Source organism: Manis pentadactyla, chromosome 12 (genome assembly GCF_030020395.1).
Source record: "Manis pentadactyla isolate mManPen7 chromosome 12, mManPen7.hap1, whole genome shotgun sequence".
NCBI classification, from domain to species: Eukaryota; Metazoa; Chordata; class Mammalia; order Pholidota; family Manidae; genus Manis; species Manis pentadactyla.
The window spans coordinates 99,072,106-99,091,715 of record NC_080030.1 but is presented as its reverse complement, the minus strand read 5'-3'; the positions used below and the strand labels follow the sequence as shown (position 1 = coordinate 99,091,715).

Here is a 19,610-nt window from a genome sequence, read left to right as displayed (position 1 = left end):
TCAGCATGCACTGCATCCCTCCACACTGCATAGTAGGCAAGCGCTTGGAGGGCTGACCCCACTCCACAGAGGATTTCCATGAGGTCTCATCCAGTGTCAGCCCTGTGTTCTAATCTGCATATACAGGACTTGTCCACTTCAGTGGCTGGTTTGGAAGTGGACACACGAGCTAATTTGGTCCAAGCAGGATGAAGCCCAGAATTTTTGGCTACTGGGGAAAGAGAAGTTTTCCTCCTATCTGGACAATATAGGTGGTGGGTGGAAGTGATGCCTGCAACTGCAGCAGCCCTTTTGCAACCATGAGAAAAGTAAGTCTAATAATGAAGCTCTTCAGGGAAGAAAACAGAAAAGATAGGATTACAAAGAAATTGTGTTAGACTTCACCAGACTGTATCCTCTCACCTCTGGACTCTGAAATTAGGTGGCTAATAAATAAATTCCTTTTACTTTTTAAGAGAGCTTAAGATAAGCACTCTGCGATTTATAACCAAACCATTCTTTACAGATATAATTCCCCACTAACAACTTCAGTACTGTTCATTTTTTTTTTGTTACTGTTGCAAGTACAAAGTATATATATCTTCAAAAATAAAACATGGCCAAATATTTGTGGCTATATTGACAATTAAGGGAACCAGAAGTGAAAACCCATAATTAACAGTGGATCACCACAGGGGGGGGAATGATTTTACTACTCTGTGCTCTTGGATTCTTTCATTTTTGTTAACATCCAAATCTAAGAAGCCCTATGAATATTATTAATTTGATAAACATAAAGTACTTTGAGTTCTGATTTAGAGAGGAATATAAAGTACATCATTAGTATATGGAAACAAATATTATGTCAAACATGATTAACCACTGGATTGAAAGCATCTGTTACATTTTCTCCCATTAGTCACACTGAAAACCAGTTTGAAACTAGGTTAATGAGGTAGAAACACACAGTCTGATAATCAAATCCAGAAACACAAGATAAACGTAGTAGCTCCTCCTCTAGGAAAATTGGAATTCAATAATTTCCTTCTCTATTGAGATTGGCTGCTGGTCATTACCAGTAAAAGAAATGTTGCTGGAAGGGCCAGAAAATTAATTCTATGACACATAGAAATAAAGCCATTCTATTTTTTCTTTTTTTGATGACAGCATTGACTATAGAATTTATAATTAAAAAGAATAAAGAAACTCTGGAAAAGTGAGATTCAAGACATGGTGTGCATGAGTGCCCTCAGGGGGCAGCTAGGGCTTCCCACACTGTCACTTAAAATGCTACTATTCCTGTCTTGTCTGAGTGAACTCTTTTGTAGAGGTCTGAGATATAATGCTTATTAATAGCATACAGACAACTTTATAGTAGAAAACGTATGACTTTGCATTTCTTTAAGCTTAATTCTGTCTGACTTCTCTGACTTTGCAGGATATTTCTAAATTTCATACTTAGGAAGATATTTGGAAAGTACTCATAACTCTTTCTCCACTGTTTACTTATAGGGAAGTCTCAGGTGATCTGATTTCGTAGTCTTCAAAACTGTTTACATGTACTTACAGAATTTGGATTCTTGAAAATTATCCTACCAATTACCTTCAACAGTGATACACTTCCTCCCGTGATTTTTTGAGATATAATTGACATATAGCATTGTGTGTTTAAGGATATATATAAATGATTACTAAAAGTTAGTTAACACAACATCACAAGCTCACATAGGTACAATTTTGTGTGTGTGTGGTGAGAACTTTTGAGACCTACTCCTTTAGCAACTTTCAAATACACAACACAACTAAATATTTTGTAAGTACTTGCTTTGATATCCACATAATAGACAGGACAAAACGATGGGCTTAGTTTAAAGCACTCTACTCCCTTTATTAATTTGAAGAATGAATGATCTCTCCATCACACCCAAATTTTCTGTGGCCATTAGTGCTGTTCCTAATTAGATATTTACAGTTTTTCCAGAAGGAACTCAGATGCAGTTTGCCTGTCCTCTGTGAGACAGAGCTCAGCTTTCACTGAACCTTAAATGTGGGGATGAAAATACTTTTCATATTATGCTCTTCAGGGATTGCTTTGAACGCATTTTCAGTAACAGTCTTCTGAGAAGCAATGATTCTCCATTTACAACTCTATCAAGTGAATGGGCCATAATGTTAAGTTATTTGTTCTTGGTGGACATAGGCAAAATCACACAGTGAATCAGTCTTAAAAGGACAGTACCTCGTGACTCAGGGGGCTGTGAACCTTACGCACACAGACATGTAGATGAGTCCAGTGCATACATTTCATCTGAAATGGTAGCTAGAGAGCAGATCGCTTCAGGACGTTTTATGCAAGTACAATTATCCAGAATTACTCAGTCCCAATCAATTCATTAATTTATTCAAGAAATACTGAACAGCTGTTTTGTGCCAGACATTAAGCCTTCGAAGATGAACAAATCAGACATACCCCAGTCCTTGCAGGGCTTTTGATCTAGTCAGAAAGACAGGCAGTGGGGTAGGCACTTGGAATTCAGTGGAAGGAGGGCCCCCAGATGCCTATCTGCAGGACATCCACGTGTTAATCTAGGTCACTATGCAAATTCAGGTATAGGCTGAATTTCTAGACTTGGGTGTCATCAGCAAATACAGTGTGTAATGCTTAAAACCATGATAGAGGACGAGATGGCCCACAGAAAAGCCAGTGTCTATGGGCAGAATGCTCAGCTGCGCCAGGCTTTAAAGACAAGTTCCTTCCCTATAGTTTCTCCGAATGTAATACTAACCACACCAAGTAAAGATGGAAACGGTTTCAATGGCACTAAATATATCTCTAAAATTTTTTTTACAGGCTCTGGCATCAAGTGGACATGTGAATATGAGTGCCCTCTGATCCCTTTTTGAATGCTTCTCAACTTCATCTAACTCATTGCGTGTATTTCTTGAAGATTGCCATTTTTTTCTATCTCCAATTATGGAGCTTGAGATATCCTTTTAAGATAAGAAGCAGGCTCTGCTGATTTAAAATAGTTTCAAAGCTCACAGTTATGTCTTGTAACTGCTTTTACGGTTTGCTTCTTGAAGAAAGTAAAAGGATAAATTATTCCTGAGGTCCAAAATATCCTCATTGGAACTCAAAGCTCATAAGAGATGAGGAGAGTTGAGTCTGTCTGTAACAAAACTCTACTCTGAGCTTTGTGTAACAGGTCTCTTGTGAATTTAGGGGAGTTTTGTTCAGTCTAACTTTGGCAAGTGAAAGACATATAGATATGCTCTGAGGCCATGTTCAGTGTCCTACAGCAAGAATGAAGGCAAAACTTACGTCTGTACCTGATAAAATCTGCAAGGAAGGCTAGGCTCCTTAATGTGTGCCTGCATTCGATCTGATAACAGGCAAACAATTCCATTTCACCTTAGTCAGAAAAGACAAGAAAAGCAAGAACAATTTCTTCTATTCCCTTTGATAGATTTTATTTTCTCTCTGTTAAGATGAGATTATCTCCTTCAGACATTGCAGTATGTTCTGGAGGCAAACCTCCCCCGCCCCCCACCGAATTTCTATTATAAATGCCCTGTAATGGCCTGACCCACTGAGTAAGGCTCATCTTGAAGGAGAAGTTACCCTACGGGTGACTCATTATCCAGTTTATTCAAAACATTTAAGCCTCAAGGTAGCCAGGATTTTCTCACTTTTCTTTAAAGTGTAAATTTAACATCTAGTTTAGCCTTCAAATAACTTCAGGTTAAAACATTTTCTTGCTGTTACTAAGTCTGCTAACTTTGGAAATCGTATATCCAAAATATCAATTAGCTTTCTATTTGCTCTCTGCAAATGTAAACTATGGAGTCACACCTTTCCTTTTTTGCAACCACATGGATAATGATAATTAGAAAGCAGCTATCAGTGGCATAGCTCCAATCTCAAGGTGAATTAAGTACCTCGCTATTAAGAAACTTCAAAACCTAAAACAGGAACAAAGTGGGAGTTGTTAGCGTGTTATCTTACCCTTCCTCCCAATCCTGGAGAACTACGCGGGCCTTCTATGACCGCTATTGTTCTCAGACCAGCTCCACACAGCTCAAGCATAGGAAGGTCTTTCTGTTCTCAGCTCTGGTGTCTTCTGGAAAGAGGTAGGCGGTCATCCTGCCGCACTTCAGGTGGAACGCAGTCCATTCGCAATGGCACCTGGATTGGGTGCTACTGCCCTTCTGTTAAACTGGCATCACCTCCTTCAATGCAGCTCATACATTGCTGCCAGGGTAAACCTAAAGCACAGCTCTTGTCCTGCCCCTGCGTTCCTCAAAGCGCCATGCCTCATGCAAGTCTGATGATTGTGGTCCACGTTAGGCTCCAAAGCTCTCCAACATCTCTGCCTTAGCGCCCACTCTTTCCTTTCACACCCTATACAGGCTCAGGTGAAAGGAAGGGCGTCCTCAGCCCAGGCCCCGCCCCTTCCTCACCCCCAGCTTCTCCTCACGTGGGTCTCTGTGCACTGCGCTCCATCCGTGCATCCCCCCAACCCTGTCCCTATACTGTGAAGTCCCAGCTTATCAAAAACACCACTTTCTTTACAAGGACTCCTTGATCCATCCCTGATTGCTTCTTCTGAATCCTCATGAAAGTGTCTAATTTATACCAACTTATCTCCAGTATTGTGGTTATTATTGGATATGTGTTATCCCTCCTAGAAAATTCAAAGACCATGTGGGCAGAAACAATCTTTGGCATAATTATGAAAGATTAATTAAGTATAATTATGAAAGATTAGGGCAAAGGAAGGTTTGCTTTTGATGGAAATCACCGTTGCATCTTTTTCTTGCAATGTCCATATTTTTGTAAGGTTTATTCTCGGCTCCGCTGATGATTGTGAATAACAGAGTTTTCCTTGGGGTTGAGGATGGAGACCTGATTTGAGGCAACCGAATCTCTTTGACTTGGTGAAATGAGAGTACTTCTTCAAGAAAGGTTATTCTGAGAAGACATTTGTTTTCAGCATTAAAATATTAGCGTGGTGGGTTAAGTTTTAAGTCAATATTTTAATTTTATCCCCAAAATGTTCCATTGTGGTTTTCAATAGAGACTTTTTTGTCTGTCTTCAACTTGATTACATGTCATCTAAATTAGTAATTATGTTCCTCATGAAAACAAAGGCACTATACTGATGGTAGAACTAAATTCAATTTAACAAAAATTCATGGAGTACTGCCTGGGGAAGCTGATGTTAGGAAATTCTATAATGAAAGCAGTCTATTTGCTCAAGTAGCTCCAAGCCTAATAGCCCAAGTTTAAAGCATAAAAGCAGAGACCATTTTAGTTGGGATTTGTGTGCAAATACAGCATCAGAATAAAGATATTATTTTTGCTTACATTTTTGTTCCTTCATATGACTACAGAAGTAGTTACTGGTTTTTTCTTATTTTAATGTTTTTCAACCCTATTGCAAAATATATACCTGGAGCAATATATAAGAGATATATATATATATATCTTAGGCAATACAAAATTGTTACGGACTGAGCTTCCTCATGGCCACTGCAGGATTTGGAATATTTAACTGTCCTCATAGGGTTAGTGAAGTTATCAAGAACCCAGGAATAAATAGCTTTCATAGCACATTTCTATAGCTTGACTGATTATACCATGTCATATTTACTAAAAGCAAAACTGTAATATCTGAAGAAACCCGCAGTCTGAATCTGTTTTTTATATACTACAGAACATTCATACTTTACTCACCTCAGTGATAGGATTTGCCTGGTGATTACGTTTTCCTTTTTGATTATTTGGTCTTTGATGGTGGCTGTTGACTGGTTTCTATTCTCCAGACTCCCCAGAGCTCTATGGAATTACTAGAATCAAATAATTTTGGAGATAGGAGGGACTCGGTGACTACAAGCTAGATTTTCACATTTCTAGCTAAGTGATTGATTAGTCTAGTATGATAAGCAGTTGGAAAGAATTCTACTTATCATCAGCTTTGTGAAGCATGCGGTGGGTTAAAAGTGCTTTTTAATGAAGCACTGGCCTTCAGTTAATTGCACATGTGCTGCCCAGCTTCAACACTGTTTCTTTTTTCAACATAAATGTTTCTTTTGAAGGCTTCTCTTTGTAGTTGTCTCTAAAACTAATTTCCCCTTTGGTGCTCTTTATCCCATGCTCATTGGTTCTTTCACCTTTAACTCTCATGTGAAACCATATCAAATGGACTTTTTTTTCCCCCTAAAATATTAACTATATTTCAGTTCTTGACTATCTTTTATCTAGCATGGCTGTAATACCTTCAAAGAATTCCTGCAGATTAGTTATGCACATCTGAATCCATTATGGCTAGCTATCCTCAAGTGATGCATTAGCACTTGGTATGAGATGGGTGTTTGACCAGCTCCCCAGGGCAATCATCATTTCAGTTAGCACAGGAAGGATGGGGAGAGAAGAAATCTTCACTCAGGCTGTTACTAGTGGCAAATGTCCATACAGATTTTAGAAATATGAACAGGTCTCATTTCTGTCTTTAGGCTTAGGACCTATAGTCACAAACTTCCTGAAATATAGTTTTTCTTAGAAAATACACCGATATCTTTAGTGTTTCTATATTCCACAGTTGCTTAACCTTTTCTTTTGCTTTAGTATAAAGATGAGGAGAACAGGTATTTGTACAAGTTGGGAGAAGAGACTGTGCTACTGATATTGGATAAGAAAAAGAAAAGGGAGAATTGCTTTATCTTTCATGTGAACAGGTAATTCTGTTTATATCGTTATTCTTTGGCCTGTGAATTCTTTGCTCTTTATTTAATTTCTGGAAGACAGGCACTTGTAACTCATTTTATATTTCATTATGAAATAATAAGAGAGCTAAAGCAAGCTTGATTAAGTTATAACTATTCAAAAAGAGGATTTTCAGTTTAAAATTTAGTGTGCACACTAGGGCTTGTCAATTAGTAGCAGCAAAAGCATGGCTGGAGCTGACCCAGGAACATAGTTAGCTGACTCCTGGACACATTCTTTGACATAAATTTAAAAATCATTTTATCATTTTTTAATAAAACAAAACTTTTGCCAAGTAGTAATGCTGTTCTCTGGCTAACATGGAAAAAAATGAGGAAGTATATAAAAGAAATTTAGAGATAGCCCTTTGGCTTCTTTCTGTGATGAAGTGGCACTCCAGAATTAATTTATTCTTCTTTAAATGTAAATCCAGAGGAGGAAAAGCAAAGAATAGTTACCATATGCAGGGTGCATCATCAAGAGAATTTTTTTTTTCTCTCATCAAATCAGTCCACTCTCAGGAAGTACAGGCTTTTAAGTTGGATTATAAAGATATGACCCATTATGTTTTCCTTTGTAGTTTCCAACTTGGTCCTTTCTGTGTTTAAATTAGAGCCACTCTTTAGATTTGGTGTGGACAAGGTAACTAACATCATTAACACTCTCCACTGTTGCCAGCATACTAAATATCTAAGTAGATAAACAGTTCTTGAGCTGCCTACAAACCAGGCGAGTGATGGGGTACAATTAAAAAAAGGAAGTGGGATGTGTCTTTGGAACGCTGATTTACTTAAGACATATTTCTGAACCCTGATAGAGATACCATGTTAGGCCACGTGGATAAGGGTACAGAGCTGCCTGGTCTTCAGCAAACCCTGCTATTTAATGAAGTAAGGCAGAGCAAGTCTCTTTTACTCAAAACCAGCCAGTTGCCCATGTCATTTCTTTGAAGTCAAATCTTTACTATGACCTTCTGACCTAAGGGCTTAAGAGAATAGACAAACTCCCCCACCCCATCCTGGCCACATCTCCACTGGGCTCCTTCACCACATGCTTTCTCACAGTTGCCCAGCAAGCCAGGCCCCTGCCCCCCTCAAGGACTTCGTGCATCTGCCTAAAGGCTATCTTCAGATATCCGCATGGGCAGCTCCTTGGCTTCATTCAAATCTTCACTAAAAAGTCTCCTCAGTGAGGTCTGCTTTGGTCACTCTTTCTAAAATTAAAAGTCATCCCCACACTTTGTATTCTTTTACATATTTATCTTCCCTAGCATTTATAACAGGCATAACTCATTTTATTGTGTATTGCTTTATTACACTTGGTAGATACTGTGGTTTTTAGAGATTGAAGGTTTGTGGAAACCCTGCATTGAAAAAAATCTATCAGTGCCATTTTTCCAACAGTAATTGCTCACTTCATGTCTCTGTGTCACATTTTGGCAATTCTAACAATAGTTCTAACTTTTTCGTTATTATTACTTTTGTTACAGTGGCCTGTGATCAGTGACCCTTGATGTCACTGTTGTCATTGTTTTGGGGTGGCACAAACCGTGCTCATAGAAGATGGTGTACTTAGTACACGCGGTGGCCATTCCTCCCTTCCTTTCCTTGGGCCTCCTGATTGCCTGAGACACAACGATATTGAAAGTAGGCCAGTTAATAACCCTACAATGGCCTCAAAGTGAAAGGAGGACTCACATATCTCTCACTTTAAGTCAAAAGCCAGAAATGATGAAGCTTAGTGAGGAGAGCATATCAGGAGCCACAAGCTGAAAGCTAGTCCTCCTGCACTGAGCAGCTAGGTTGTGAACACCAAGGAAATGTTCTTCAAGGAAATGAAAAGTGAGGCCTAAGGGAAGAAGCCGTGTCTACAACAGCAAAATGCAGGCGAAGCAGCAAGTGCTAGTGCAGAAGCTGCAGCAAGTTGTCCAGAACTAGCTAAGATCATTCACGAAGCTGGCTGCACTAAACAACGCATTTGCAATGTAAGTGAAAGCCTTCTATTGGAAGAAGATGGCATCTAGGACTTTCATAGATAGAAAGGGGCAGTCAATGCCTGGTTTCACAGCTTCCAAGGACGGAAATCTCCTGTGTGGGGCTAATGCATCTGATGACTTTCATGTTGGAGCCAATACTCATTGACCATTTTGAAAAATGCAAGGGCCCTTAAGAATTATGCTAAATCTATTCTCTCTGCGCGCTCTAAATGGAACAACAAAGCCTGGATGACAACACATCTGTTTACAACACTGTTTATTGAATGTTTTAAGCCCTCTGTTGAGACCTTCTGCTCAGATCCCTTTAATGTACCACTGCTCGCTGATAATATGCTTTTGTCATTCAGGAGCCCTGACAGAGATGGACAATGAGATGAATGTTCTCATGCTAACACAACACCCATTCTGCAGCCCATGAACCAAGGAGTCATTTCAACTTAAAAGTTTTATTTTTGAAGACATATATTTAGTAAGGCAGCCATAAATAGTGATTCCTCTGAGGGATCTGGAAAAAGTAAATTGAAAACCTTCTGGAAAGGATTCACCATTCTAGATGCCAGTAAGAACATTCCTGATTTCTGGGAAGAGGTCAAAACATCAATATTTACAGGAGTTTGGAGAACTCTAAACTTCTTGATGACTCTGGGGGATGATTCAAGACTAGCATGGAAGAAGGAACTGCGGATCGGACGGAAACAGCAAGAGAACTAGAATTAGAGCTGGAGCCTGAAGATGTGACCGAATCGTCGCTATCTCAAGATAAAACTTTCTCAGATGAGGAGTTGCTTCTTACGGATGAGCGAACAGCGTGGGTTCCTGAGATGGAAACTACTCCTGGTGAAGATGCTGTGAAGACTGTTGAATTGACAGCAAAGAGTTTAGAAGATAACATGCACTTAGTGACAAAGCAGCTGTAGGGTCCTGAGAGGATTGACTTCAGTTGTGAAAGAAGTTCTACTATGGTTAAAATGCTGTCAAATAGCACCTCATACCACAGAGAAATCATTCGTGAAAGAAGAATCAGTCAATGTGGCCAACTTCAGTTTGTCTTATTTTATGAAATTGCTGAAGCCATCCCAACCCTCAGCAGCCAGCACCCTGACCAGTCAGCAGCCATCAACTTTTCATCAAAAACACAATAATTTGCTGGAAGTTCAGATGATGGCTAGCATTCGTTAACAATAAGGTATTTTTAAATTAAAGTCTGTACATTCTTTTAGGTGTAATTGTATTTCACAGTTAAGAGGCTACAGTAAAGTGTAAACATCACTTTTACATACACAGGGAAACCAAAATATGAATTTGACTTGTTTTATTGAGCTATTTACTTTATTGTCACAGTTGGGAACTGAACCTGTAACATCTCCAAGGTGTGCATGTATTACCTAATGTATGATATATTCTACTGATTTATGTTTTGCGTTGTCCACTTAAAAATAGATTGCAAAATGCTTTATGGTAGGAAATTTTGTCTTCTACATTCTCTGTGTCCCCAGTGCCTGAAACTGCCTGTGACCCTGCAGGTGCTCAGTAATATCTGTTTAGTGGATGAATAAATAATAAAGTAAAAAGATGTGTTCACTAATAGTTATGATATAATAAAGAAATTATAAGTAGTATAAGCAGATAATGGATATGGTTCTTAAGTTATGAGACTCTACAGATATGTATTTTGGGATGGCTGTTAGCAAGCAGAACTCTTTGAATCTCTGTTGTCTTTTCTATGAAATGGGCTTATGTAGTTCATAAACTATCTTCTCTCCCATAAATACTGCTGATAGAGTGCTATTATTTCTTCAGATTTTTTTTTCATTTTAAAAGAGAGTCTAGGAATACATCTATTCCTTTCTGAGATAATTATGAAAATGCATCTTCAATTGTTATGAATAATTCCACTTTAAAAATGTACAATGTTTGATAATAGATCTCAAATATGAAATTAGTTTCTTCTTTTCTTTTCTAATCAGCCTCCTCCTATTTGGAATCTCAGTAGCTGAAATAACAGAGATCCATTGTGTTTTTTAATCAAATTAGCAAGCATATTTCTTCCTTTATTGCCCTTCCATAAAAATCTATTTAGCATAAAATAAGGATGCTGTAACACTTCCAAGCAATATTTGATTATGTACAGACTTAAATGCTTCCAATTCTAACCAATTATTGGAGGGTGCATCTAATTATATCTTCACTTCTAATTCAGCAATCTGTTTTCCAATTGTTTCAATCTGGCATATCACTCCATTTCTCCTCTCAGCAGAAAAAAAACGATGTCATAGCCCTGCATAGCATTGATCAAGCAATTTTCCTAAATGAATAACTGGTGTTCTTTACAGGCAATACTGGAAGCTGCAAACAAATATCATCATTTGTTCAACTAATTGGGAAAAAAAGCATTAAGAAAGAGAATTTAAAAACTAACTCCCCACAAAAGTGAGAGCCACAGATAATGCAGTACACAGGTTCCTATGGCTGTGTGTGCATGTGTGGCTGGAGGCGCATCCGTACCGAAGGACTGGGGAGGCGTACAAGCAGGGGACTCACTTTGGAGAGAGGGGCACACTGATTGAGAGGGACAGTTCACTGTTTGTCTGCAAAGCCTCGGTCTTTACCCTGTAAGCTGAGGCTTTCTGAGACAGGTGCACAGTCAGAAAATACGGCAACTGGTCAAGTGCAAAGCAGACTGGGGTGGGGGACGGCGCAGGGATGCGGAATCTGCTTAAAGCCTCTGAATGATGCTCCTTCACTATCCTCTGTTGTGTGGCCCCTTCCTAGCGTCTAATGGGGGCAGTAGGGCTCCCCCTTTACTCTTTTGTTCAAAAAGACACATGACTTGGCCACCCTTTTAAAAATTTCAATCCACCCACCAGGTTCCTATTTTTATATTTCAAAATAATCTTGTGGAAGGAATACTGGGGATAAAACAGCTGCTAATGGCCCTGTGCTCGGCACCAATATAAACGAAGGATGTGGTCTGCCTGAGGGTTGGAAGCTGACTCATGGGGAGAGGGTGTACTGAAGTACAAGAAGACGGGAAGAACAGGGGGGAGAGAGAGGAAGACCAGGTGGGGGGGAGAGGGGAGGAGGGAGGGAATGGAAGGAAGGAAAGAAGAAGGGAAGGCAGGCAGGGAGGGAAGAAAGGAGGAGCTCCATGACAGACTGCTTTGAACGAATTATCTCCTTGTCTAGTGTAGAAGAGAAGGCACATAGTGACTCCGTGGCATCTTACTATACTGATGGGCAGTGACTGCAATGGGGTATGGGGGGGACTTGATAATATGGGTGAATATAGTAACCACAACGTTTTTCATGTGAAACCTTCATAAGCATGTATATCAAGAATTTCTTAATACAAAATGTTACCTCCTTGTCTAATGGTTCATTTTATCCCACTGGGACCTTTATCCTTCTCACCTTTAGCCGCACTGCACTGCCCAGTTTTCTGGGAACACCAAAGCAGTGCCTGTTCCCTGGCCTCTGCCCATTTTCCTCTCTGTCTGGAATGCTACAGTCCAGGAAACCTTTCCTAAACCTCGAGACTTTTTGCTGACCATCCCCTTCTACTGTTTCTAGCTTGATGACTGACATATTTGGCATGTATCAGTTTGCATGGGTATTTTCCTTCCTTGGACAAGCAACCACTCAAGACAAGCAGTGACGCCTTCATGTTCTTGTGTTTCCAGTTCCCAGCACACTGCCTGGTACATAAGACACACACTATGGATGCTTATCGAATCAGTGTCTCTGATGGACTCCTCGACTTCTCTAAATTTTTCTCCTTTTTCTAAGTGAAATTTTAGGTGAAATAATGGCACAGGTAGCATTTGCGAGGGCTGCTGTGCTCCTCAGCATGGAGGTAAACTGTTAGAGTTGGTGTGTCTTTTCATCCTCATAATTAACTAACCAGGTAAATGGCACTTTATGCCTTCATTGTTCAGGTCAGGAACTCAGGTTTACAGAGGCGAATTAATTATCAAAGGTCACGCAATTACCAAAAATGCATGATATTAGGTCAGAAGGCAATGTAGTGGGCAGAACACATCTTTGAAGTTAAAATGGTCTTGATGTCATTTCTAGTTGTGATATTAACTACTTATGACATTAAGAGAAAGATCCTAAACTTCACTCAGATTCGATTTCCCTCTCTCTGAAATGCAGGCAATATATCTGTTTTGTCAATATCAGAGCATTTTACCAAGGTCACATGATTATATGTTAATGTAAAAACATTTTAAAAATCCTATGTTGCTATGATTTTACATTTGTGATTCTGACACCAAACACGATAATCCTGAATATTCTGTCCTATAGCTATGCTCTTTCTTGGGCAAAAATAGCATTAAAGAGAAAATAATAATAGTAATAATGAGAAACCCACATTAGCACAATGTATAGTGATAGAGCTAATGTGTAATACTGTTCCCTACACAAAGTATGTGTATTTTAATGAACGTTTTGAGGATGCATAAACAAAATAACGTGTCATGATCCCTTCAAGAATCTGAATTTGATCCCTTTGCTTATATTTCAATGTTTTCCTCTTTGCTGGACCTCTCCCACCTTAAATATAAAATAAAGGAAGAAAACAAACATTCTCCATCTATATCTTTGTCAGTCACTATCTTGTCATTCTCCTTTCTGTCATTAAATAGTTGCCTACGTTTGCTATCTCCATTTCCATACCGCCCACCTAATCTTTTATCTGGTTTTTGCCTTGCTGTACCACTGAAATTGTGCCAACCATGCCAACTAACAATTGATTCATTAATAAATCCAGTGCACATTGGTTCACATATATCCTATTAGACCTCTTCTGTCGTATTGATAATTATCCCCTCTGTCTTGATCCTCTCTCTCTATTTAGGTCCTAAGGCCCTGCCCACTATGTTTTTCCGCCTGTAGAGTCTACTTAGTTATCTCTCTCTTAGTTGTCTATATCTCATGTTACACTCTCCGTATTTCAGATTCTGACTATTGTCTTTGAGTGCCTTCATCCATTCCCATGACTTCACCACCTGTTTGCTAGTATGTCTGTAGCCTAGGTCTTTTCCTTCCATTCCATGGTTCTTTACCCAACCCACACTGAGATTCTGTTCCTTGATTTTCTACAGGTACCTCAAAGTTGACATACATGGGAATTCATTCTCTCATCTATTTCTGATGCCCCCTTTTATGTGTCTGATTTTAGTAAACGGCTCCAATATCCACTAAGCACCAAAACCATAAACTCAATTCACTCTTGAATTCTAATCTCTAATATTCAGCCAATTTTCAAATCCTGCCATTTCTGTGTAATATATATTTTTTATCTTTCTACTTCTTTCCAGTAAGATTGTAACTACTTTGGCTCAGTTTTTTTTGATTTCTGAAAAGTGCCCTAATTTGGTCTCTATCTATCTTCAGATTGCTACCAAAGTGGCCATTCTAAAAAGAAAACTTAGAAAATTTCCAAAATTTTCAGCAAAGCACAGAACATCCTTCATAATTTGGATGCTGTTTGCTTCTATAATCTACTTCTCTCAAAATATTTTTGGCAGACATTCTTTTTACAAGACTTACCAGAACATTTCATATGCTAATTCAAAGAAACTTGGAGGAGACTATGTTAAGCAAAATTTCTGAGATTTTTTTTTGATCATGGAACCCTTTCTGTTTTCATAAAATATTTAGTAGTCTCTTAGAACTGGTCATTTTCCACTATTTGGGAAAATGATCCACTAGCCTGTAGATTTTGTCATTAGGATCAATATTGCTAAAGAATGAAAACCAATAAGAAAAAATAAATTTCAGAAGAAGCTGATTACTAAAGCATTACTTCAATATTGTGGTTCAATAACCTGTCACAACATAATACCTTTGAAATAGCTTGAAAACCTCTTTAATCCAGGAAATAAACATAAAACTGTATTTGTCTAGCTTTAGCAATGAAAAATGGGTGCTCTGTTAAAACTCCTTTTATTATCCAGAAATTGAAGTGTTTTTTAATTATTATTTAATCCTAAGGTTTATATAGGACATAAAACATTTTTCTTTTATCATTCAAATATAACTGCATTTCTATCAAGAAAGTTCATGTATAATGCATGGTATGTCTTAAGATACTTAAACTCTAAGGTGAAGAATATGAATATTCCCAGTGATGGAAGTACTTTTTAAGGCAAAAGTCTTGCTGTCTAGTACATTTAATGCTGATGTCTAGCCACTGGACAATTTATTTTAAAATATGGAGATTAAGTTGAGATTTGCATTTTCTGCATTGAAAACCATCAATAAGTGGTTGTTGACTTTTTTCTGAAAGAATGACCTCTGCTTTAATGGTATCTAGCTATTGTGACACCTTTTCTCTGAAATTTTCCCTGAGCACTTAAAAACTATGTTTAAAAATTCCTGAAAGAGAAATTTCTACTTTAAAATAAATAATACATGCTACAGAAAGGTTAGGCTTTTTTGTTTAGTAGAATTCATTTATAGACTCTTTCAAGGGTCTGTATGTTACAGTGACAAGTGACATGAAAAGCAGACAGGCAGGAAGCGAAAGGGTGCCTTATTAATGAAGCCAACTCAGTCCTGACTGCGGCTGCCAGAGCTTTTGTATTGGTGACAGACGACACCCCAATATAATTTCAGCCTGTTAATGGTGTCCTCAACCTTGTTGCTAACCATCTGTGCTAACAGTTTTTGCTCTCTTTTTTTTGCATTAGGAAGCGGTATTTCAAATTTCTCTTGACTTGTAAAATTAAAGTGTTAAAAAAAAAAAAAAAGGACACATAGGTGCTTGGGCTCTGTTCCACTAGAATATTCCATGGCATATCTTTTTTTGGAAGCCATCATTTTTCATTGTCAGCATTCAGATCTATTTTTATAGTGCCACAATGGAAAAAATAGAAGTCATCAAAAAAAGAGTAAAGAACAAAAATCAAGCAAAATCCCACCTTTGGTAAGATTATCTTGCCTCTTCCATCTGTAGACTTTAAAACACCTCTTTCCTCCCCTACAAAGTCATTTTCCCCAAAGATAGTAACCCCATTCTGTACTGGAAAACTATCGCTGTCCTATTTTTTAATCAAGAGAGGGCAGGACTAATTCAAAGTTGGTGAGGTCTGTGCCTTTTAGTTCTTACCATTCAAAGAGGCAACAGAGGTGCAGACAAGTATGTAGCCTTTCCATCAACAGAATAAACTGAGAAAACAATCCAGCAGTTCAACAGATGAGCAGTTAGGAGCACATAGACACGTTTTCCTTCTTTTATTCCTCCCTGGTATGCTCTGTAGACGTCCTTAGATTGCATCTTGAGGTCACCCTTATATATAAGCTTTTAAACCTGCTTAATTTCAGGATAGTTTTACATTTACAGAAATACTCTAAAAATAGTACAGAGAATTTTTGTATACTCCAAATCCAGTTCCCCTTATTCTTAATGTCTTAACATTACTGTGATTTGTTTACCACAATATTGAACCAATACTAGTACATTATTACGAACTCCATATATTATTCAGATTTCCTTAGTGTTTTCCTACCGTCCTTTTTTTCTTCCAAGATCCCATCCAGGACAGCACCTTATATTCAGTCCTATGTCCTCTTATGCAATTCTTTGTGTGACACTTTCCTCAAAGTCTCCTTATTTTTAGTGATTTTAAAGTATTGAGGTACTACTGGTCAGGTATTTTGTAAACTATCTCGCAATCTGGATTATTTGATATTATTCTCCTGGTTAGATGAAGTTATAGGGTTTTGGGGGGATGATCAAAGAGGAGAGGTGCCATTCTTACCACATTATACCAAAAGTACATGCTATCAGCATGATTTGTCACTTGATGTCGAGCTTTATCAACTGGCTGAGATAGTTCGTGTTTATCAGGTTCCAGCACTGGACAGCTCCTCTTTCCAGCTTTAAGGAGCTGGTAGGTACATTTCCCTTCCCGGAGAATGGAGCATCTACATAAACTAAGCCTTCTTGCTGTTTGGGAGATCTGTCTTTCTCCCTCATTTACTTATTGAATCATTTATTCATATACGTACGCTCTCACGGCTATTTATTGTATACATTGAATTACAATGTAATGCTATTGTAGTACTTTGTTGATAAAATTGTTCTATTAAATGTTACTCAGAATTGGCCACTGGGATCTCCTTCAGTTGGTTCCTTTGATCGGCCCTCATTCTTTCATTTCTTTAAATAGTTTCTTACTTTCTGGAAGATGAATTCCTTCAGGCTCACCTTGTGTATTCCTCATCCTAGCCCTGGAAAATCAGCTGTTTTTTTGAAGAGTCCTGGTTCCTTTTATTGGAGAATGATATTAAAATCCTTTATATTTTGAATGGAATAGGTATTGACTGGGTTCTGGGGAATAAAAAGGAATCTAAGATTCATTTTTCATAAGGAATACAACTGGCCAAAAACATGTTCCTTGACAAATGGTTTATTTGACAGCTACCATGGAATACTTTAAGATTGCTGTGTCTCCCCAAAGTTAAAAAATGTGAAAAGAAGAATTTAGGACATGAGACAGGAAAATATAACTAGCAAATCTTTGAGAAGTCATACCTCATGTTTCATCCCTGGAGCATCTCACAACATGCCCTGATTTAAGAAGTTCTTGACAAATATTTGCTGATCAATCTAAGATGACCATGAATCTAAATTTTGGCTTGAGGCATATGGAAAAACAGAGAAGGGAAATGTCAAAGATTTATAAGCTGTGTCTTAAGATTCCATGTACCCATACACTACTGTATTTTTTTTTCAGTATGAAATCTGTATGTTGAAAAGATGAAGGCTGATTCATAAGTCATATTAAAAGTTTATATTCACAAGTCCTATTAAAAGTCATACTAAACTAAATATTTGTGAAATGTGAGAATTGCTTTTGGTTTGAGAGCATGATCATATTGATTTCTTTTTCCTATTTCTTTAAAACCCTGCAATGTCCCCTACCTCCTTCTGCACACATTTGCCACAGTAGGTGATTCTTTACATTTCTTTGTAATAAAATTGGAATATTTTTCTTATGAATATAAAAAGCACTAAAGTAACATATAAGGGCTGTGAAGAAGATACTCCTAAGCATGTCATCAATCTTTCAGCATTTGCAGACCACTTAATGGATACTTAGTATGCAAAAGGATTGCCAATTCAAATGTTCATCACAATTAACATATAGTGATAAAATACAATAAATCATAACAAGACATAATACAATTCATAACTGCAAAGAGGATGATGCTCTTTGTATCTGACCCAAGGAGAAACAGATTCTAATGCATTTTAGTTCTTAGTAAAATTAAATCTAAACTTCCAATGATATCTATTAAGACTGACAACAAGCATACAGAGGCTCTTTTATATAGTTTTTAATACTGAGATATTTTTTACCAAATCTAACTTTAGGTGCTTCATCAAATATTAAGTCAACATATCATGCTTAAAGCTAAAAGTTTAAATGTTTCAACTTACTCAACTAGTAGGAAGTCAAGGAAGGAAGTCAGTTTGGCATATATACATCTAAAATTTTTTCAGTAACTTTCTATATATTTGTATGTATGTATGTATGTATGTATGTATCTATCTATCTATCTATACATATACATATATATATATATATATATATATACACACATATGCCTTTTTTCTTCGATAATTGAGGCCATTATAGCTATTTTATTCTGAGATTTGTTTTTCACACTGAATAATTTGACTTGGATACTTGATTCTGACTATTCACCAAATTATTTTCAATGGTTGTCTGCACATACCATTACACATTTTAATCCTCTTTTGATTGACATTGTATGGGCCTTTTAAAATTATACTAATAAAAAAATCCCATGAAATCACACAAATTGCATTTACCTGTTTATTATTTCATAAGGAGGGCATTATTTCCTCTACTGGTAGATCATTTTTTTCTTCTTTTATGAAATAACTATTCAGACTTTATTTCCCCCTTTCATTGTGTTGTCTCATTTTGTAGTTTATTTGTAGACCCTTTTTACATTTTATGAAATTTGGCCTCTAATTTAATTTTTGCAAATATCATATAAGTTTTTAAATTAAAAAAATGTGTTTATCAGCAGCAGAATCACAGAACCCAAGAATGGACTAACAGTTACCAAAGGGAAAGGGACTGGATAGAATGGGAGGGTAGGGAGGGATAAGGGCAGGGAAAAGAAAAGGGGCCTTACGATTAGCATAAATAATGTGTGGAGGCGGGGCACAGGGAGGGCTGTGCAACACAGGGAAGACAAGTAGTGATTCTACAGCATCTTACTACCCTGATGGACAGTGACTGATGGGATTTGTGGGGGGGACTTGGTGAAGGGGGGACCCTAGTAAACATAATGTTCTTCATGTAATTGTAGACTAATGATAACAAAATAATAAAAAATGTGTTTATAGTATCTGTTGTTATCCTGAAGTTTTTGGTAATCATGGAGTTAAGCCTTTTACTTTTTAAATTAATTGATATTCAATTTGTCTTATGCTATTCACAATTATTTAAAGAAACAAGTTTCTAGCAGAAGAAATTACAATGTCTCAAGCTAATAATGTGTTCATAAAAGCTAACAATTGTTCATAAAAATAGTTTTTCATGAATTATTTAGGTTAGTAATTCTTCATCCTCTGATCTAAATTCTGTTCAATTATTTAATATTCTTACAGATGATTATTCATTTTCATTTTAATCATAAATTTCTATTTCTCAATCAGTGAGAGTTAAAGAATGCAGGGATGGCATTGTCTTTGCGTCCATGGAATTCATTTAGATCAAATATATTTATAATAGCAAATGACATAAATTCAAGTACACATTAAAATAAAAAATATATGTATATAAAGAAACTACACTCAATTTCCTAATTGTAAACAGA

At 37.3% G+C, this 19,610-nt stretch overlaps 1 protein-coding gene across 1 annotated transcript in view; it reads right to left on the bottom strand.

Annotated features, from left to right (window-relative positions):
- The window catches only part of FUT9 (fucosyltransferase 9), a 160,786-nt gene that overhangs the window by 47,856 nt on the left and 93,320 nt on the right, over positions 1–19,610 (bottom strand). The window lies entirely within an intron of this gene.